General features: G+C 41.4%; 1 protein-coding gene and 1 pseudogene across 8 annotated transcripts in view; both read left to right on the forward strand.

Annotated features, from left to right (window-relative positions):
• Socs2 (suppressor of cytokine signaling 2) overlaps nt 1-19,773 on the forward strand; it is a 273,894-nt gene that overhangs the window by 244,364 nt on the left and 9,757 nt on the right. The window lies entirely within an intron of this gene.
• On the forward strand, nt 1,141-2,955 carry LOC102010862 (annotated as a pseudogene).

The following is a 19,773-nucleotide window of genomic DNA, read 5'->3' on the forward strand; positions in this document are numbered from 1 at the left end:
CTCTTACTTATATTTCTAAGCCTGTCTAAACTCCTCCTCCAAACCAGTTTCAAAGGCTTCTAAACCACCCTGTGAGGTTGAGTTATACCAATAGCCCCATATCTCCAATAGAATTGTTAATATTAGTCAGCTTTTTCATTATTGAGATACAATATCCAATACCTTCAATTTAAAAGCAAAGAGGTTTAATTAGGCTCACAATTTTGGGAGATTCAGTCATGGTAGGCTGGCTGCAGGGTAGAAATATCATGACAGAATGGTGTGGTAGAGCAAAGCTGCTTAGTTCACCGTGGCCAAGAAAGAGAGCAGGAGAAGAATGCCGAAGAGCAACAGGAGAGAGGCCATTATTGTTCTCAAGGTCACACTTCTATCACCTACCCAGACACACACAGGAGCATGCTTTACTCCTCTGCTAAGCATTTCTTAATCCAGTAAGTCAACATATCCGGATCAACGATCACAAAGTATATCCAAGAACTTCTGCATGTTTAACACTCTCTAATGATTAAGGTGGTATAATCAGAATATTATATCAGTAAGAGAAATATTTCCTCTAGACTCACATAGAGAAATCAGATTCTCTTTTGAATCTGAGTCATTGCTCAAAAGTGGAAATCAGATTTATGAGTCTATTGATCTTCATCTTACAACAGCAGACTAATGAACATGATGATTTATTCAAATAAAATGTACTCATTTAAGAATAGGCTTACATTGTTGATTTTATTTCCAGAATGCTAGAGGTCTTTATCTATTCTTGTCTCTTAAAAAATATCAAAAGAGTGAGTAATATATCAGTAATTGATACTATTTTCTTTTCCTTCTTAACCTGAGGCAAAAATAATTTTTAAAAATTACCCCTACAGGGACTGGGGATTTATCTCAGCATTAAAGCGCCTGCCTGGCAAGCGCAAGGTCGTGAGTTCGGTTCCCGGTACCGGAGAAAAACCAAAAAAAAAAAAAAAAAAAAAAATTACCCCTACTATGATATATTTCTATTAACTGACTGGATCGACAGGGATAGAAAAGTGCTTTATTTTTCTTTTAAGAATTCACTACCACCAAATTCTTTCAACCAAAGCATGTTGGTTCATTATTAGTACCTCTTCAGTTCAGGCACTTTGTTTATTTGGAGTATGAATCCACTGCTATTCTCATCTTTATCTAACTGTCCTTTTAGAAGTGAGGGGGCAACCCACATGGGACCCCTCCTGTCTCTCAGGAGCTATTCTCGTTTCCCATTCCTGTTCTCCAGTTCTCAATTGTGTGTGCCTCTTTCCTTTGTGCACCCACACTCCCCTCTTGAGTGCTCCTGTCTCTTTCAATAAATCTTTCCCTCTGCTAACCTCCATTGCTCCTTGGAATTCGTCCTTTGACTTCAGAGGACATGAACTTGACACACCAGGTTCTCAATGCAGAGTCTATGGAGATGTCTTTTCTTTGAAAGGAGACAAAGTTCCTCGCCTTCTAGTTTGTGATCACAGAGTCTGCCATGACTGTTTCATTCGCTTACCTCTTCATGAAAGAGCAATATGTTGCCCATTTGATCAACAAGTAACAGACGTAAGAGATTCAGGTATTTGGGGATTGAAAAAAATTGTGCTTTATTGGCGCTTTTAGAATGACCACAGAGTGGACATGTTGGTCAGTGTAGAGCTGCAGAAGAAGCCACTGGCATATCTGGCGAGAGTATCATTCGTTGTGATGAAGCTGAAGCTCACCTTGCATCTGTATATTGCACTGTGCTCAGAGTAAGTAAGTACTCATTCTACAAAGACTTTAGGCAAGTGCCTCTAGCTGATAAACCATGTGTTCCCAGCACCAGGTACATGCCTTTGAATCTGTCAACGGAAGAACGTTGTCAGACCTGCCCATTCATGTGCTGTACCTGCAAAGAATATGGAAAATATCAAGGTCATAAACACCTTTTAGATATAGCTCACTGCATATGGACCTTCACTGAGGAAATCTCAGATTACTCTAGAAAATTAGTTGGAATCGTTCAGCAAACTGAAGGAGGAGAGCAAATAGTAGAAGATGGAATCGGAATGGCTCACACAGAACATGTACCAGGTACTACAGAGAATGCATGATGATATGGCCAAGCTTATTTTTCTGATCTGCATGAAACTGTGTCATAGAAGAAAGGACCATAAGTGTTGTTGATGCTCATGTTGATGAAAATCTGATTTGGCTCAAGCAGCAACAAGAAGACAGGACTATTTTGTTGTCCCAAGCTTCAACTGCTTGCCTCCATTGTGAAAAGCCTTAGTAGCAGGATGACTGCAGGATTGTCTCGACAAAACGGGAAATTGCAAGGTTATTGGAAACATCGCAGAAACAGCAACAGCAGTTTACAGAGGTCGCAGATCATAGTCAGTTGGATGCCAGCATCCCTATCACTTTTACAAAGGTTAAGTTCACAGTGGACCCAAAATGAAAATTGGAGTTGTTACACTGGGATTAGAGGATGCTGGAAAAACTACTATTTTGTTTAAGTTAAAACAGGATAAGTTCATGCAGCCCGTTCCAGTAATTGGTTTTAATGTGGAAACTGTAGAATATAAAAATCTAAAACTCACCATTTGGTATGTAGGTGGAAAACACAAATTAAGAGCACTGTGGAAACATGATTGCCTCAGTCCGCAAGCTGTTGTATTTGCTGTTGATAGCACTCAGAGAGACAGAATTAATGAAGTGCGCAGTGAATGTGCAAAGTTGTTAACGGAAAAAGAACTCGGAGATGCTTTGCTCCTGAGTTTTGCTAACAAACAAGACATCGCTGGAGCACCGTCAGCAGACGAAATCGCTGAACCTCTCCGTCTCCAGGAGCTGTGCTGTGGCCGTTCCTGGCCTACTCACGGCTGTGGCTCTCGGAGTGGTGTGCGGCTGTATGAAGGGTTGCACTGGCTGTCATGGCAACTTGCAGCTGCTGGAGTATTGGATGTTGCTTGATTTCAAATGCTGCAATTACTTACTTAGTGGTTAAGAGTTATTTGCAAGCAACACTTAAGGAATTCTACATCAGAAATACAATAGTTAATTAAGGATGTGCATAGAAAAAGAATCTTGGACTGGGAACAAAGTATGTTATTACTTTTAAAAAATTATTCTGTGACAAAATTTGAATTATCAGAGCAGATTAGAGTGCATTAAACAGGGATTTCTTTGATATGTATTCTTTAAAAATGTATATTTAAGTTTTCCGGATTGTATGTTACCCTATGTATTGGGAAAAGGGTTGTCACAGAGAAAGTATAAGTGAGGGTTTTGTTTTTCTCAGTGAAAAACAGATGCACCACCTGAGTGCCTGGTGGGACCTGTGTAGAGCAAGGAAGTCGTAACTTCTTTAACCTGCCTTTTCACTGAATGTTGGCAGTGCTTAGTAAGAGACACGGCAGTTGCTTAATGAAATAGAATAAACTGCATTTGGGGTCACAGGACCACTTCGGTGTTCAGTATAACGGAACATCTTTAATGGGAAGAGCTATAAGCTATGAAGTTAATATTGTATACAATGTTTTATTAAACTTTTCTTCTAAAGCGTTCTGTAAAAAACACAGTGAGTGAGAATGAAATGTTATCTAACTAGGCCCGAGTGTCCGATTAGTACTACTAAACTGAAGCGTAATTAATAAACCGTGAAAGTCATTTGATCTTCACCTAGGCTTATTACCTAGCCCAGAGCTCTAAATTAGTCCTTCCAATTTTCCACATATTTCTTTTAAAATAGTCTGTCCTTTGTGGGAGTGACTGTAGGTAGTCACACATAGAACCGCTGGTCAGCTTTACATAGAAGGGAACGAAATAGAAAACTACCTTTCCCTTAAGAGTTGTTGTTCCAAACGGTGAGGAATGCCTGTTACTTATTTTTAAAGTATTTCCCAAAATAAGTGCATTTATTCGACAGAAAAACATGAGTAAGGCTTTTCATGACGAAGTCTCATAGTTACTTAAGAGGAAAGACGCATCTGCAGGAGGAAACAAAACTTTCACAAAGTTTACTTTTGCTGTGAGGTGTTGTAAGTAAAAGTAAAAATATTTTTATTTTTTTATTTTTTTTTTGGTTTTTCTCCGGTACCAGGAACCGAACTCACGACCTTGCGCTTGCCCGGCAGGCGCTTTTGCCACTGAGCTAAATCCCCAGCCCAAGTAAAAGTAAAAATAATCTGTGCTCTTCTCTGTTTCTGATTTTTAAACGATCCTCGTGGAAGTGCGATTTTATGCTATTGAAGTAGCTGGAGTTTTTCGTGGGTTTTTTATGTTCTTCATAGTTTGGGATGATGTTCAGCCTGCAGCCTTATTAGTGGAGTTGTTATAAGCACAGTGACATCTGATGGCGAGGTATGACTTAGGTGGCACTATTTGCATTCACTCTTGCAAATGGTTTTAAACAATAAGTTTAGAAAACAAAGCATTTAGGGGCTGGGGATTTAGCTCAGTGGCAAAAGCGCCTGCCTGGCAAGCGCAAGGTTGTGAGTTTGGTTCCCGGTACCGGAGAAAAACCAAACCAAAAAAAAAAAAAAAAAAGAAAACAAAGCATTTAATAGTCCGTCAGCATTATGGGCAGTGTGTGACCAAGTATAATATTTTGTCCTTTATTTTTCAAGTAGAAGGTCATGCTGTAACAAGTAGTTCATGTGCTACTTTGGAATTAAATTATTTAATAGTTGACTAATTTCAATATAACTGAAAAATAAACATGGTGTAGCATTTGCGTGGGGCGGGGAGAAGGGAGGCCTTTTCCTTGCCATTCTGGGCCTTGTGCAGAGGTGGAGGTGGGGATTGTGTTGAGCACAGGGCGGTCCGCGAGGGGTTGATGGAGGTGGGGCATGGACGGGGAATAGTCAGAGGAGAGAGAGCAAAGCTGCTGGAACAGAGACACCCAGAGAAGCTGTTGTGTGGAGCTTCTGTCCGCGAAACTCAGCTACACAGGGCTTGGCAGTGGTCACACAGCAGAGCATCTCTATTCCGAGCAGCTGTAGAGCAGCTGCTGTCTGTCCACAGTGAAAATGCCGAGTGGTGAAGGACACTGTGACCCAAACTGACACGATAATGAGATAGGTAACGTTTTCCAGCGAGTGGAAAGTTGCTCTCCACCGTGTTCCAAAACTCTGGCTCCGGTTGGGTGTGTGTCGTGCTTTTGTTTGTAATGCTCTGCACCAGTGTTTCCTGGAAACCTGCTGAGTCTATGGCAACATCACACTTACCTCCCTCTCACCTCCAGGCCGCTACCAGGATGCCCCCCCCCCCCATTTTCAGTGTCTCAGCATACTCTCAGCTGCTTCCAGTAATTGATGGTGCAAAACACAAAACCAAAAGCAGATGGGATGTATGTAGATAAGCTGTTTTGTTTTTCATCCCTATAATTTCCTAGGTTTGATAGCACTTCAATTTTCTAACCGTAAAAGCTGCCTGTGTGCTCTTTGGAACACATGCACAGAAATGCTGCCAGGAAGTAGGCTAAAAGAATACAACATGGAGTTTTCTTTTGTTGTTTTCTTTCTTTTTAAAAGAGATACCCAAAATTCTAAAAATTATTTTGTGTAAGTGCAGGTTATTTATGGCACTACCAGTGCTGTTCAGTTTACAGTGGGGTTTTATCCTGATAAACCCATCCTAAGTTAAAAATACCCTTAGATGCAAGTACATGGAATGCACCTAACCCGCTGAACTTCACAGTGGAGCAGCACGGTGCACTGCATCAAGTCTGTCTGTCCCTGACTGTGTGACTAACGGAGCTGTGACTCACTGTCTCGACCCAGTATCTCCTATCGCACACCACTAGCCCGGGAAAAGCTACAGATTCAGAATCTGAAATATGGTTTCTACTGAAAGTGTACCACCTTGCCTCATCCTAAAGTTGAAAAAAATCACAAATTGGGGACTGTTTGTATCAATAGCAAAGAATAGTTTAGAACAGCATACGACAGACACAGCCAAACTGCAGCGTTCTGTCGAGTGGTTTTCCAAACCAAGACACTCAGTGCAGGAAGTCATAGGGGTCGTTTGTCACAGTGGAGGTGCTCTTTGTGGTGGCCTCACCTCCTGCATGGGGAAGAATGTCCAAGGAACGTACTGACCAGCAAGAGGCAGAAGCCGCCACTGGACAAAGTGAAGCATTGTTGCAGAGAGATGAGAGCTAATTACAGGTTTCTCTTTGGAGCTGCTCATCATTTTGTCAAATTCACATTATCTTTTCAGTCAGATGAACATTAAAGGCAGTAGTTTAGCAGCTTGTAAATCAATTATGAAAATAAGTCTCCATTGTGGTTATTGGTGTTTGGGAAAGTGCACTTAACCTAACCCAGATTATCCAAGCCGTTTCTCTTCTGAATCCTCAGGCTGCAGATTGAACTGGGGAAGTGATCTTCCCTGCTGAGTTCTCTTTCTGTATTGGCTCCAGGCTCAGCCATTCAGCAGATGTCTCTGGGTATCTGCACAGTTCAAGAATGATACTTGAATTGGCCTGAAATTGCTGCCTAGTAATCCTTTCTCTCTCTCAAGGGATTTGTTGACAGTCATAGAATCAGACAGCGGCTTAGCGGAGCATAGAAATGCATGTGGAAGAACAGAGACCCTGCAATAGTTTGGTCACTTACCAGTCTGAGTGATTTGGGGCAAGTCATTTAGCATCCTCCTCATGTTAATGACCCCTTTATAGAAAGGTGATGGAAATACCTATTTTATAGTGATAGCTTTAATAAGACAAGTGTTTCCTTTGTCTTCCCCTTTCCTTGTTTTAATATGAGACAAAGAGGGAATAAACTTACATCAGAACTCTGAGGAACCAGAAGGGGCTGGGTAGAGCCTATTTCTAAGCTTAGAGCAGAGCATTTTTTATTAGTCAAATAGTGGAGAAGAAAATGAATTATCTTGCTTCTCTTCTCTGTTATCCATCCAGCAGCTAGCAGCAAAAGTAGAGGATTGGTCAACCCTGCCATGAGGAATAACAGTATCGGACCAGGGGACCTGTTTTGTACAGTTTGCTCTCATCCGCTTCCAGGTAAAAGAGCAAGCCACTGCACCAAGGAAGGGCAAGCAGGATGTGCACTACACCTCCTCCTCTGTCCCTTTGCAGAACCCCTGATGCCAGGGACCCCACACACAGAGGAGGCCTGGCACCTAAGCAACACATGCCCTCTGCACCTCCTTCCATCTCCTTGACGGTTTTGCTTTTCCATTAATAAAAACACAGTTCCTTAGAAATGAGCAAGGGAACCAAATATATCCCCGGATTCTGACAAGTACTTATGGAACTCAGTGCTTTAATTTTCTCTTCTACCTGTACAGTGCATGAGTGGAAGGCTCAGCTGTCTTCAGGAAGATCTGAAAGCCTAGGACGTATTCGCATGCTTGACACCTGCCTCTAGGAGGAACTTCTAGATGTTGTTTGTAACTGACGTCCATCTGTTGCACGGGTTTTTAATTCAGATACTCTTCCCTCTCGAGCCAAGACAGAGAGAGCAGCCAATTTTGTGGAGAGATCTCCTTAATAAGAAACGAATAAAACTATCAGTGCTAAATAAAATAGACCACTGTGAAACTTGGGTTGAATTCCATAGGGAAGAGTATACGAGATTAGCTGTATTATATAACAAGACCGCCTCTAATAGCTGGCATGGTTCTTTTTGTTGTTCCAAGGGAGAAGCAGCCAAGGCTGGAGCCAGAGCACATGATATTGTTTTAAAGTGCTGCAGCCTCTGGAATTTTTCCTCTGAGAGATGTCAGGAATCAGAGTTGTACTGTGATTTATGGTCATTTTAAATGTTTAATACTTTTTACATTTTCAAAGCTATACTTTTTGCTTCCAGCAGCCTGCGGGAGTGTTTCTGTTACTTTGAAAGATACTTTTCAAGTGAGAAGTTTTAAAACTATGCAAAAAAAGATGGTTTTACAGCACCGGGTGTTCGGTGCCTTCAGATGGATGAAAGGGGTGAAGTTGTCAGAGCAGGCCCACAAGCCCTTTGCCCGCTGCTTGTGAAGCCCCGACAGAGGGGTGGCTAGGGAGATTCCCACATGGCAGCACCTTTGCCTGTGCACACACTGGGGACCTCAGCATACTCGCTGTCCGATGTGGCTGCCAAGCAAACCTTAGGGTGAGCCGTGCGAAACTACCATTTCTTGTAGATCAGAAACGGTAGAACATTGGCGTTTAATATGGCTCAATTAATTCTTAGGTGTAAACTATACCCGGTGACCTAGACTGCAGTGAGCTGACATGCAGGACTGTGAGAGTCCAGGGAAGAGGCCCCGGCACAGTGTAGGGTGCCAGGGACGAGAAGGGGACAGCACACACCTGCCTGGCAAGCGTGAGGTCCCGAGTTTGATGACCAGTACTCTTTCCCCAGAAGCGGACAGCACAGCTGTGTGTTGTTAAGCAGACAAAGCCAGCTTTATTGCGGTACAACTGGCATGCAGTAAATCACACGTATGATTAGTGTACCATTTGATAAGTCTTGACGTGTATGTACCATCGCCACAATCAAAATAATGACCCATGTCTGTCGTCTCCAAAGCTGTTCTCATGGCCCTTTCTAGTTCCTTCTTCCTATCGCCCCTAACCCCAGGCAAATATTGACCTGCATTTTGTCATTAAGCATTCATTTCATTTCCTAGAATTTCACGTAAAGAGTCCTATAATACTCTTTTTTGGGGGAAGGGTCTGGCTACTTTCAGCATATTTATTTTTAGGTTCACCCATGTGGAAGTATCTGTATATCATTGCTTTTTACTGCATGGCGTTATTTTGTTGTATCCCTATACCATAGTGTCCTAGTTCTGCTCCTGTTGCTGGGACCAAATACCCAACACTCACAGCTTGAAGAGAAGTTTATTTGGGCTCATGGCTTCTGTCCATGGGCAGTGGTCAGCTGACTCTGAGGCAGCAGCAGCATGGTGGAAGAGCTTGGTGGAGGAGAGCTGTTCTACCGTGGTAGCCAGCCGCAGAGCCAGAGGGGGGAAGCAGGGACGAGAATACACTTCCAGGTCCCGCCCCTAAGGACCTGCCTCCAGCCAGGCCCCACCTACGAGCACATTCAGCTCCTGAATTCGTTAATGGATGACTTCCAGGATGAGTATAGCACCCCATGATCCTGTCACCTTCTGAACACGTGAGACTTTGGGGGGACATCTTAAATCTTAACCTTATTCATTCACAGTTTATTCATTCACCCGTTGATATGCTGGGTCATTGGCTACTGCCGATGAAGCTGCTGAAACGATTTCTGTACGTCTTTTTATATGTATAGGCTTATTTTCTCTATGTAGACACTTGCAGGAAAATGGCAGGCCGGCGTGGTAGGTGTGTGTTTAACTTAAGGGACTGCAAACTGTTTTTCAAAACCATTTTCCCGTTTTATGATCCTACCAGCAGGGTAGGGGAGCTCCAGTTCCTCCTTACCCGTGCCGACTTCGATATCAGTCTTCTTGATTTTAACCATTGTCTTCATTGTATTGAGAACGCTACATGAGATCTGTACAACACGGTATTGTTCGCCATAGGCACAGTGGTGTTCATCAGATCTTTAGAACGTGTTAACCTGGTATAACTAAAACTATACTTGTCGAACAGCAGCTCCTGGTTTCCCTTCTCCCACAGCCTGGCAGCCACTATTCTATTCTCTTTCTATGAAAGTGACCATTTCAGTCACCTCATCTAACTAGAATCGTGCAGTATTTGTTCTTCTGTGGCTGGCAACTTTTCTAATATGAGTGGAACTCCATTATGGATTTAATTTGCATTTTATTAAGGACTAATGCTTGGTGTCTTTTCATGTATTTCTTTGCCATTCATGTGTCTTAGCTGAAGCATCAAAATCTTTCTTGTTTTTAAAAGTCATTTTTATCGACCTTTAGGGATTTTTCTGTGCTTTGTATGTAAGTCCTTTATAAGATATATATAAATAATATATAGTAAAATATATATATGTGTATGATTTGCAGATATTTTCTTCAGTCTGGCTTGTCTTTTTATACTGTCTCTCAAAGAGCAGAAGTTCTAAATTTTGGCTTCAAAATGCAGGTTGTTCAGATATAACAACGTGTTTAATCCTATGGACACATCCTTCTGAAAGCCAGGTTACTCTCAGTCAAAAGTTCAGCTTTTTTGCCTCCTATGAATGTGGGTAATTGCATGTTGAATTCTGGGCCTTCACACTAAGATATGTCCCTAGCTTTTTTTTTTTTTTAATTTTAAGATAGGGTTTCCCTATCTTAAAAGATCTCATTTCCTTTATAGACAATGCTTTGGTGTGACTTCTCAGAACTCTTGTCCTAAGTTAAGGTTGAAAATGTTTTACCTATTTTTTGTGGGGGAGGGCACTGGGAATAGAACTCAGGACCTTGTGCTTGCCAGGCAGGCACTGTGCCACTGAGCTGTATCCCCAACCCCATCTGTTTTCCTCCAGAAGTTTTAAAGTTTTAGGTTTTCCATTTGGCCCAGTGGTACATGGAGTTAATTTTTGTGTGTGTTATAGGGAGTGAGTTGAAGCTTTCTCTGGTGTGGATAACTAATTTTCAGCATCGTTTGTTGAAAAAGACTCTTCTTGACCAATGAATTGCCTTTGCACCTTTGTCAAAAATCAGTTTTTGGCTCAGCATGGTGGCGCACGCCTATAATCCCAGCACTGGGAAGGCTGAGGCAGGAGGATCACTGCGAGCTCGAGGCCAGGCTGGGCTACATAGTGAGTTCAAGACCAGCCTGAATTACAAAGAGAGACCTTGTCTTAAAAAAAAAAAAAAAGTATAAAAATCAGTTGTCCATACCATTATAGATTTATCTCTGGACTTTAGTCTGTGCATTGATCTCTTTGCCTGTCTTTTCTCTAATACCCATTGTCTCAATTTCTGTGGCTTTAACACAGTCTTGAAATTAGATAATTTCTCCAGCTTTGTTCTTTTTCAAAATAATTTTGGCTATTCTGATTGTTCATATTTCTATAAAACATTTTAATTTCTCTTTAAAAGTGTACTGAGCCAGGCGTGGTAGCACAGCTCTGTAACCCCAGAAACTTGGCGGAGCATCTCAAGTTCAAGGTCAGCCTGGGTGACTTAGCTACTCAGGGAAACCCTATCTTAAAATTAAAAAAAAAAAAAAAAACTAGGGACATATCTTAGTGTGAAGGCCCGGAATTCAAACCGTAGTTACCCACACACATAGGGGGGAAAAAAGCTTAACTTTTGACTGGGAGTAACCTGGCTTTCAGAAGGATGTGTCCATGGGAATAAACACATTTTTATAACTGAACAATGTGCATTTTGAAGCCAATAATGCATCTAAAACATTTTCTACAGCCTTACTCCTGAGTTTATTGAATACCCACCTGTGCAGAATGGTGTTGATGCCAAAGGATATAAAGGAAGGTAGCATGTTCTAATTCTGTTCTTTATTTCCTATGATTTCACCCTTTTTTCATCTCCTCCCGGAGGGAGGAAGAGTAAGACCCTGTGTCAGGCAGCCTTTCACCCTGGGAAAAGTCCACAGGGGCCGCCTTGCTCGCCCTCTCCTGCTGGCTGACTCACGGCTCCTCCACCAATTGGCTGATGGCTGTTTTCTCTCATTGTTTGGTACAGGAGCCACGAGTCACATCCCCGTGGGGCCTGGGAGGTCCTGCATGTGGGAAGCAGCTCGGCAACTGAGCTTCCCCGTGCAAAGCCTGGAATTTCATGAAACCACCCAATTTTCAAATGCTGTCTCTATAGTTTTGTGAACTACATAAGCCAAACAAAATACACGTGTGGGCCAAATTCAGCCCATTGGCTACCAAAGTGCAGCTCTGATGGATGAACTCTTTTATTTGCTTTCAAGGTCAGCTCTTTCATCAGCTCCCTAAAGAATTCATTTCAGCAGTTGCTTTGCACATCACTATGTGCCAGGAAGTGCGAGGTGCCCAGGAAATCGGTCAGGGCTGGGAGGAACGCTCTTCTCCGGGCCCTGGGGACTCCTGCTCCAATGTGGGACTTAGATGTTGCAGAGGGAGGCATCTCAGTGCCACCTCCTGCCCTCTCCTGACTCTGCCCTTCCAGGCCTTCAAAGCAGGGCATGGCTGACGATGCTTGGACAAGTTCCAGGAGGTTCCTTTGAGATGACAAATGACAAATGATTGACTGGAGAGGGGAAATTACCCGACCAAATGTGCTCCAGGACTGTGATAGGTAGACTTCTGGTTGCTACCTGTTAGTGGAACATACAGTCAATTCAGTGGTTGCTAAGCCAGATAAAAGTAAAATCAAATAGCATAGCATGTAGTGAAAGTATGTTCTGTTTTGTTAAACTTTTCTTTCCACTTCTCACACACACATACATGCACATGATTGTAATACATCTGTGTCTTTCCAAAGAAAATTTTGGTTAAAATATGGAATGATACAGTCTGCAAAAGCTTCCATTCTTGAGAAATTTATTAAGGTGATTAAAAGAATATGAATGATGCGTGTGTGTTACCTCTGAGGTCCTTTCATAGCACGCACTGGAGTTGTCAACCTCCGCTGCATACTTCATGCCTGCTCGGACGGGCCTCTGAAAGTCACTGCCACCATGGAGCTCCATCACCAGTCAGTGTGAGAGTGAGGGGGTGATTTGAATCCCTTAACTTTATTTCCTTCACTGATGAAGTAAGTGGGTTGGACCAGGTAGGTAGTGTTCCAGCCTAAGGTCCAGACAGGTGCTTCAGACTGTCCCCCTGTGGTTTATATATAATTAGCTAAATTTGTCCACTACTGCAATCACTAGCACCAAAAAGTGCCTGGCAACATCGTAGTGTCATTAATATTTGCTAGATCAACATACCTTGTTTCAGAGTGCCATTGCCTTTTATTTGAAATGAGGCATATTTGAATACAGATCATAGAAGTGTCACTTTTGGCACAATATTTGAAATATTGCAAATCTTAGAAAATTAAGATGTTATCAAGAATCCCAAAATTCCAAATCATGTGGAATTCTCCGCTGTGCAGCGCTTGCTTCTGGCAGTGCCTCCTGCACTTGGTCAGTTTTGCATTCTGCGAGGTCTTAGGAATGCAGCCCCTGCATAAACTGCAACTGCTCCGTAAGTGTTTTTTTTAAATTAATCTCTTAAAAGATATTTCCTAAGAGTCACTATCTACCAGACATCGTGTGAGGTACTTTCTATAAAGGAGAGAGATACAGTCCTGTGGTGCTAGGCCTCAGAGTTCTCTGTAGAATGTACTGCTTGTTTTTGCTCTGAGCTCTGTACTTGCAGGCCAATGTCTTTGGGCAGACGCTGTGTTCAGGCTTTGCTTGCATCTCAAAACTTAAATCAATCAGAGTTCTTAATTTATAATTTATGATACATAGAGTGTATTTATCCATAGAATGTGCAGTCAGCCATTGAATTGCATGTAGTCTGTTTGGGGAATGCAAATTCTTGAGACTGTCATCTTCCATGTTCCTGATTCTGGATTTATGTGTTAATGGAACTAAAGTTTTTTCTCAGTGTTGTGTTTTTTATTTTGTTTTGTTTTTGCTTGGGTCACATTGCCTTTACACTGAGTTAAAACATCTAAATCTTACCTTCTGGATTGCATTTAAGCCACATTGACACCATTGTATACTTCCTGAGTTTTAAAAATTTGATGATGGGATATCACATTTATCTCAAAACAACATAAATCTGGTATCATTCCATCAAGGTGTCAGAATTTTTTTGATTCTCAGTTATGTCAATCACATATCACTCTCTTCCGGCATTGAGAGGGCAGCAAGTTAAAAAGCCTGCTTTCTCTCTCTCTTCCTACGTTGCTGACAAGAGGACTAAGTTTCCACTTTAAAGATTGGTGTGTGTTATAGCTTTGAAGGATTCTGCTTGACACATTTACATAGCCGTCATACTTTTTTCCTTTGGTCTTATCACCAAGTCACTCAACCCAGCTGAACTCCATCAGAGAAATATGCTTTTGATGCCTGAAGTTAACTGCCTTCTAAGCATGCTGATGGTTTTGCTCTTCTAGGTATTTTAGGACTGAAAGGGAAAACTTCAGTCAATCAGAGTTCTTAATTTACAATTTGTTATACATAACTGAAGCTTCAGAAGTAACTCTTTCTTTAATCTTACTACCACAAAGTAGCAGCAAATAAGAGTGTCAAGGAGCTATGAGGCCAGTTTGTTTTCTTTAGTTTGGAAATCAGTTTAAGTATATATATACATATTTGATCTTGAAGATTAAAATAAACATACAAGTATTTTTAAGTGATTCTGAAAAAACTGGAGAACAATCATCAGAGAAAATCGGATTAAAGAATTTGTTCTCCCTATTTAGGAAAAGAGAAAAGCTCAAAACTTTATATCCATGTGATGTAACTTCCATGCAAGGGACTTCTACGTTTTTCTTTTTTCAGCGCATGTCTGCAAGCCATGACTGCGTTCATCGTGGGGAGCTGGTGCAGGTGCACAGCACATGTTCGTCCTTTTTCATCCACGTGGCCTCCGCTGCTTGCCCCTCCCCACGCCTCTTAGTCCCCTTCCCATTTGCAGAAGATCTGTCTCCCAGTTTCCTATTATCTTTTATTTTGCACTTTCACTTATTTACACTTTGGATTTCTCATGTAAGAGAAACCAGGCAATAATTAAGCTTATGTTCCAATTTATTTCACTTAAGATTATGGTCTTAAAGTGCATTCATTCTCTACAAGTAACTCAGATTTTTCCTTCTCTATAGGACAGTAGTATGCCATTGTACATAAACACCACATCGTCTTTATCCATTCATCTGCTGATGGATGTACAGGCCGCTTCCGAGATTTAGCTGTTGGGAGGTGTGCTGCTATAAACATGCGTATGCATGGATCATTGTAATATGATGTCTTTAACTCTTTGGGAAAGATACCTAGAAAGGAAATTGAATGACGTTTCCATTTTTAGTTTTGTGAGGGATCTCTGTACTGATTTTCATAGTGGTTGCTCAAGGTTCCATTTTCAACAGCAATGTGGAAGGGCTCCTTTTCCCCATGATCTCACCAGCATTTGTTATTATTTGATTTCTCAGTGACGGCCACTTTTTTCAGCACTAGGATGGAATCTCAGTGTTGTTTTAATTTGCATTTTTCTAATGGCCAGGGAGGTTGAACATTTTTTGATGAATTTATTGGCCATTTGTAGATCTTCTGAGAAATCTATTCATTTCAGTTGCCCATTTTTTGATTGGGTATTTTATTGAGGAGGTCTAATTTTCTTGAGTTCTTTTTATATTCTAAATATTAGTCCTCTGTCCAAGAAATAGCTGACAATTTTTTTCCCATTCTGCAAGTTGTGTCTTCACTCCATTAGTGGCTTCCTTTGCAGTGCACAAGCTTTATCATTGATATAATCCCATTGTTGTTTCTTGATGTTATTTCTTGTACAGTTGGAGTCCTGTTCAGAAAGTTCTTGCCTACACCTATGTCTTTAAGAGTTTTACCTATTATAACTTCTGTAAGATTGTTTCTTTTTTGAGTATTTAGCTCTTCCATCCATTTTGATTTCAGTTTAGCACATGGTGAGTGATACAGATTTAGATTCAACCTTTTGCATGTGGATAGTCAGTTCTTCCAGCACCATTTGTTTTTTTGTTTGTTTTGTTTTTGTTGTTTTTTTGTCTTTTTGAGACAGGGTGTTGCTAGGCAGTTCAGCCTGACCTTGAGCTCACTTTGTAGCCCAGGCTGGCCTTGAACTCTCAACGATGCTCCTGCTCCTGCCTCAGCCTCCGAGTGCTGGGATTACAGGCGTGCACCACCACGCCCAGCCAGCACCATTTCTTAAAGGGGCTGTCATTCCTCCAGCCTGTGTTTGGTCCTTTTGTCAAACACCATGTCTGATGGTTGAGGAATCCTTCTGCATCCTCCACTCTCTAACCCTAACCCTAACCCTAACCCTAACTCTAACCCTAATTAGAAGTTACTATTTTTATTTTCACTTTTTAAAATTATACTTTTGTGTTTCAGTGTCTATTATTTTTTTAGTAAGAGAAAAACCAACTCCATATTTGCAAGAGCAGCTCTGTTAAACTCACCAAGCACCTGCATATTGGCTAGGAATGAACTGGATCAGTCCTGACCTGTACCAACAGCTATTCTGAATAAGATATATAAGATTTTAAAAAACTTGATAAAAGAGAAATGTACATTCTTTACAGTACAGATTCCAGCCACCCACTTAGCCTGAAGCATCTGTAGTGCTTATGAGCTGCCAGAGGCACAAGTGCCATCATCAGCACTTACCCCTCTGAATTTCACACACTGTGTGATGACCATGCAGTATTAGTTTCTCCACCTTAGGCCCCCTTCCTTTCCTACATTATCATAAAAATGTATTTTAAGGGTTAATGATACAAGCACAACTATTATTTATTTCATTCAGACTTTTTATGACTTTACTGTGTAATAAAACGTGCTCACTTTAAGGAATTCAAAAATGCAGAAAAGTAAACAGAAAAAAATAGCAAATCCTGTCATTCACCAGTCAGCCTCAGTAACACTAAATGAAATTTGTCTGCGCATGTTTGCAGATGGGAAAATGGATGGATGGATGGATGGATGGATGGACAGATACGCTTCTATAAAAACGAGACCCAAAGCTGTAGTTAATGGGATGCTGGCCAAGTAGTTAAGGCAATGGCCTAGAAAAGTGGGATTACATGATACACACTAATTGTTAAATTGAAAAATCATTACATTTAATTTTACTTGAACTCAACTGGAGAAAAACAAACTAAATGAGAACCTCGGAATTTCTGAATATATATTATTTCACGGCAAGAAATGTTTTTTCTTACAAGGTTAAAAAAAGACTGCTTGTTGGCTTGATTTTGTATTTTTTCTAGATGTATGTTTCTGTGGTAGACATACCTGTTGTTTGATCGGTTTCCTTCCCCTCTGGCACACGGTAAAATCATACTTCCTCCCTCTCTTCCATTTGAATGTGACCTGGTGACTTGCTTTAGGCACATGATGTCAGTAGAAATGGCACTCTCGCTTTTGTTACCTTCTAGGTATTCATGAGTTACACTGTTATTGTAACAGGCAAGGTCTATAGTATCCATATTTAATCTAGCCTTGATTTTGATTAGTCGTATTTTTTTTTTGTTTAATCATATAACCTTATGTTCTGTTCAGTTGTCTAAAATTAATTTTTATATTTAAGTGAATTCAGTGCCCAGTGGGGATCTTTTCCTTGTGGCCTTCTTATTACTGACACCAAACAGCAATGAAGGGGCCCCGTGGAGACTCCAGGCAGAGGACCGTCCCCCTCTGGGTGGGAGGGGTCTTTGGTATTGGTTAGAATTGCTGGCTTGTGGTAATATAAAAAGCAGACTGTCTTTCAGTGGGGTTACTGCTAATTTAAAATTTTCTGTATATAATGCATCCTTTCTGATTGTAAAGGTAAAAATCATTTTCACCTCCTCCTTTTGATGTGTACTACTGATACCTTTATTTTATTCCTTGCACTGGCTAGAGCCTCAGGATTATTGATGGACAGCTCATGAGTAGTGAATTTCTAAGTTTTTTCCATGTTTAAGAATATCTAATGATTATCTTTGTATCTGAATTCCATCTTGGCTACAAATATTGATACTCTATTCTTTATTCCCCTTAGAATTTTGAAGGAATTGCTTCATTTTTGCCTTTAAAAGATGGTTGGAGATTTTGACTGGCTTTCCTCTCCATATAGGCAACTTTTTTTGCTTGAAGGATTATTTTTTAGAATTGGAAATTTGATTATTTAAGCAGAGTATGTCTCATAGTTGATTGTTACTTATCTATTCTTCCTAAAAAAGAGAATGTGCTCTTTTGACATAGAGGTTCTATTGCTTAGTTTAGGAATATTTTCTTGTACTAGATCTTTTAATACTTGAGGCTGAGTTTTCTACTTCAGGGATACCAATGGCACAGGGGCCCCTCAAGTTGACGCAGTGTATCAACCCTTACAGGCACCCAAGGCCAGGTTGGGTGCTCTCATCTGCCGGGGTGAATGAGTCTCCTCAGTGGGTCTCCTTGACACCCTTCTGACCCCAATATGTTGGCCCTTGAGGACTGGAAATATCTGTCCACTTGCCTTCAGCTTATGGGCAGTGCAGACAGAGATTTAAGAAGCTGACAGTGTGAGTTATTTACCTGTAGACCCCACTGTAACACCTGTCCTCTGTGCAGTCTCCTAAGCCCATGAAATGCCCTTTCATTCTTCCAGAGATGATCAGTATTGGAGTGAATCTCTTTGAGTTGAATTATGGTGAATAACTGATGCAGCACCATGGAGATAGGAGTTGGAAGGTGATTCTGCCATCTTTTTGGATAGGCTTTATTATTATCTTTGGTTCATTTGTTTAGGTCTTGGGGAGATGGAGACTCTAGTCAGGCCTCATCCTGCCTAATTAGGTAGAAATCATCTTGAGATCTGTGTATTCTCTCTTCAAATTAAACATGGGTGTATGGGAGGGAGGAGTTCATTATGGGCTAGTTCAGTATAGTGGGGGGTAGTTTCCTACCTCTAATCCTGACAGCACTTTATTCTGTGGAGTCATCCTTTCTGACTTTTTATTTAATCCTAGATTATAAAGTTTCTTTGGTTTTTAAGTGCTAAGTAGACTCAAAATAGGAGCAGTGGGTAACATAGCTACAGAGTGGGCAGCGGGGCTACAGGAGTATGTTGTAATTGTTAATGAATCATTCCTTTTAAGTTATTCCTTAATCCAGCCAGTCTCTGGTGAGTGAGCACTGTGTGCATGGGACCCTTCTGCCTACCTGGAATACATCTCTGAGCGACATGGACAAAGCTCGGCTCACACACTGTCAGGGATGAAGGCGGGGTGAGTGTGGGGGTGGGGGTAGACAGCATCAGTAAACAGAGCACAGCTATAAAACATGTCGTATGTTAGGAGGCGACGTGTGGACAAGGGGAATCACAGGGTAGGGTGGGAGCTGAGGGAGAGAGTAGGGTGGCTGCACTGAGAAGTCACACTTGGAGGAGGAAGTCGGAGGAAGAGAGTTCTGGGGAAAGGCAGCAGCCACTGCGAGGTTCTGTGGCCCGAGGAGGCCGGTGCGTTGGCAGAGCAGGATGAGCAGCCGGCTGGAGGCGTGAGGGGCAGCACCGGCCCGGCGGTGTAATGTGGGTTTCTGAAGTCTCTGGTATGGTTCGGTTCGAAAAGAGTCACTGCACCAACTGGTTTTCCCCGCCTTTGGAAGAATAAGCTTTTGTTTGTGATCTTACAGAGAAGAAACTAATAAACAGAAGACATTACTAAAAAGCCCAAAAGGCTTGCTTGGTTCTGTCTTAGAAGACTTGCAGAGAAAAGTGATACATAATGATTGTTCAGTTAATAAGAAGTTAAAAACCATACATCTGTAGAAAAGTAATAAAATTGCTTCTAAAAGATACTATACCGTGTTACGTCTAAATGGGGGCCTGGACTTCATCTGGTTTACTCTGTTACAGTTGAGGAAGAGAGGTTACATGCATCCTGGGCAAGGTGGTGAGCTAGCGGCCAGTTCAGATTTAGACGGGACCCAGGCCTGCTTAATTCAGTGAGAACTCGATTATTGCTAATAATCTTGTTGTTGACCTTCCCAGCCTTGACAGTCAAATCAAGTTTTCCATGGCAGTGAGTAGGATTTATTTGTATTTTGTAACACAGCCTTGTTCTTTGAAGTAGGCTGTCACTTCATCATCCTGGAAATCGGTTTTAGAAAGACCCATTGATTTCCCTCCTCTCGGGAAAGCCCGGATTGTTCTTCACGATTATCTATCAGAACAATGGCTTCTAATTGGCTTTCTTTTCAAG

This window comes from Chinchilla lanigera, unplaced genomic scaffold (genome assembly GCF_000276665.1).
Source record: "Chinchilla lanigera isolate Chin_1 unplaced genomic scaffold, ChiLan1.0 scaffold00004, whole genome shotgun sequence".
Taxonomy (NCBI): Eukaryota; Metazoa; Chordata; class Mammalia; order Rodentia; family Chinchillidae; genus Chinchilla; species Chinchilla lanigera.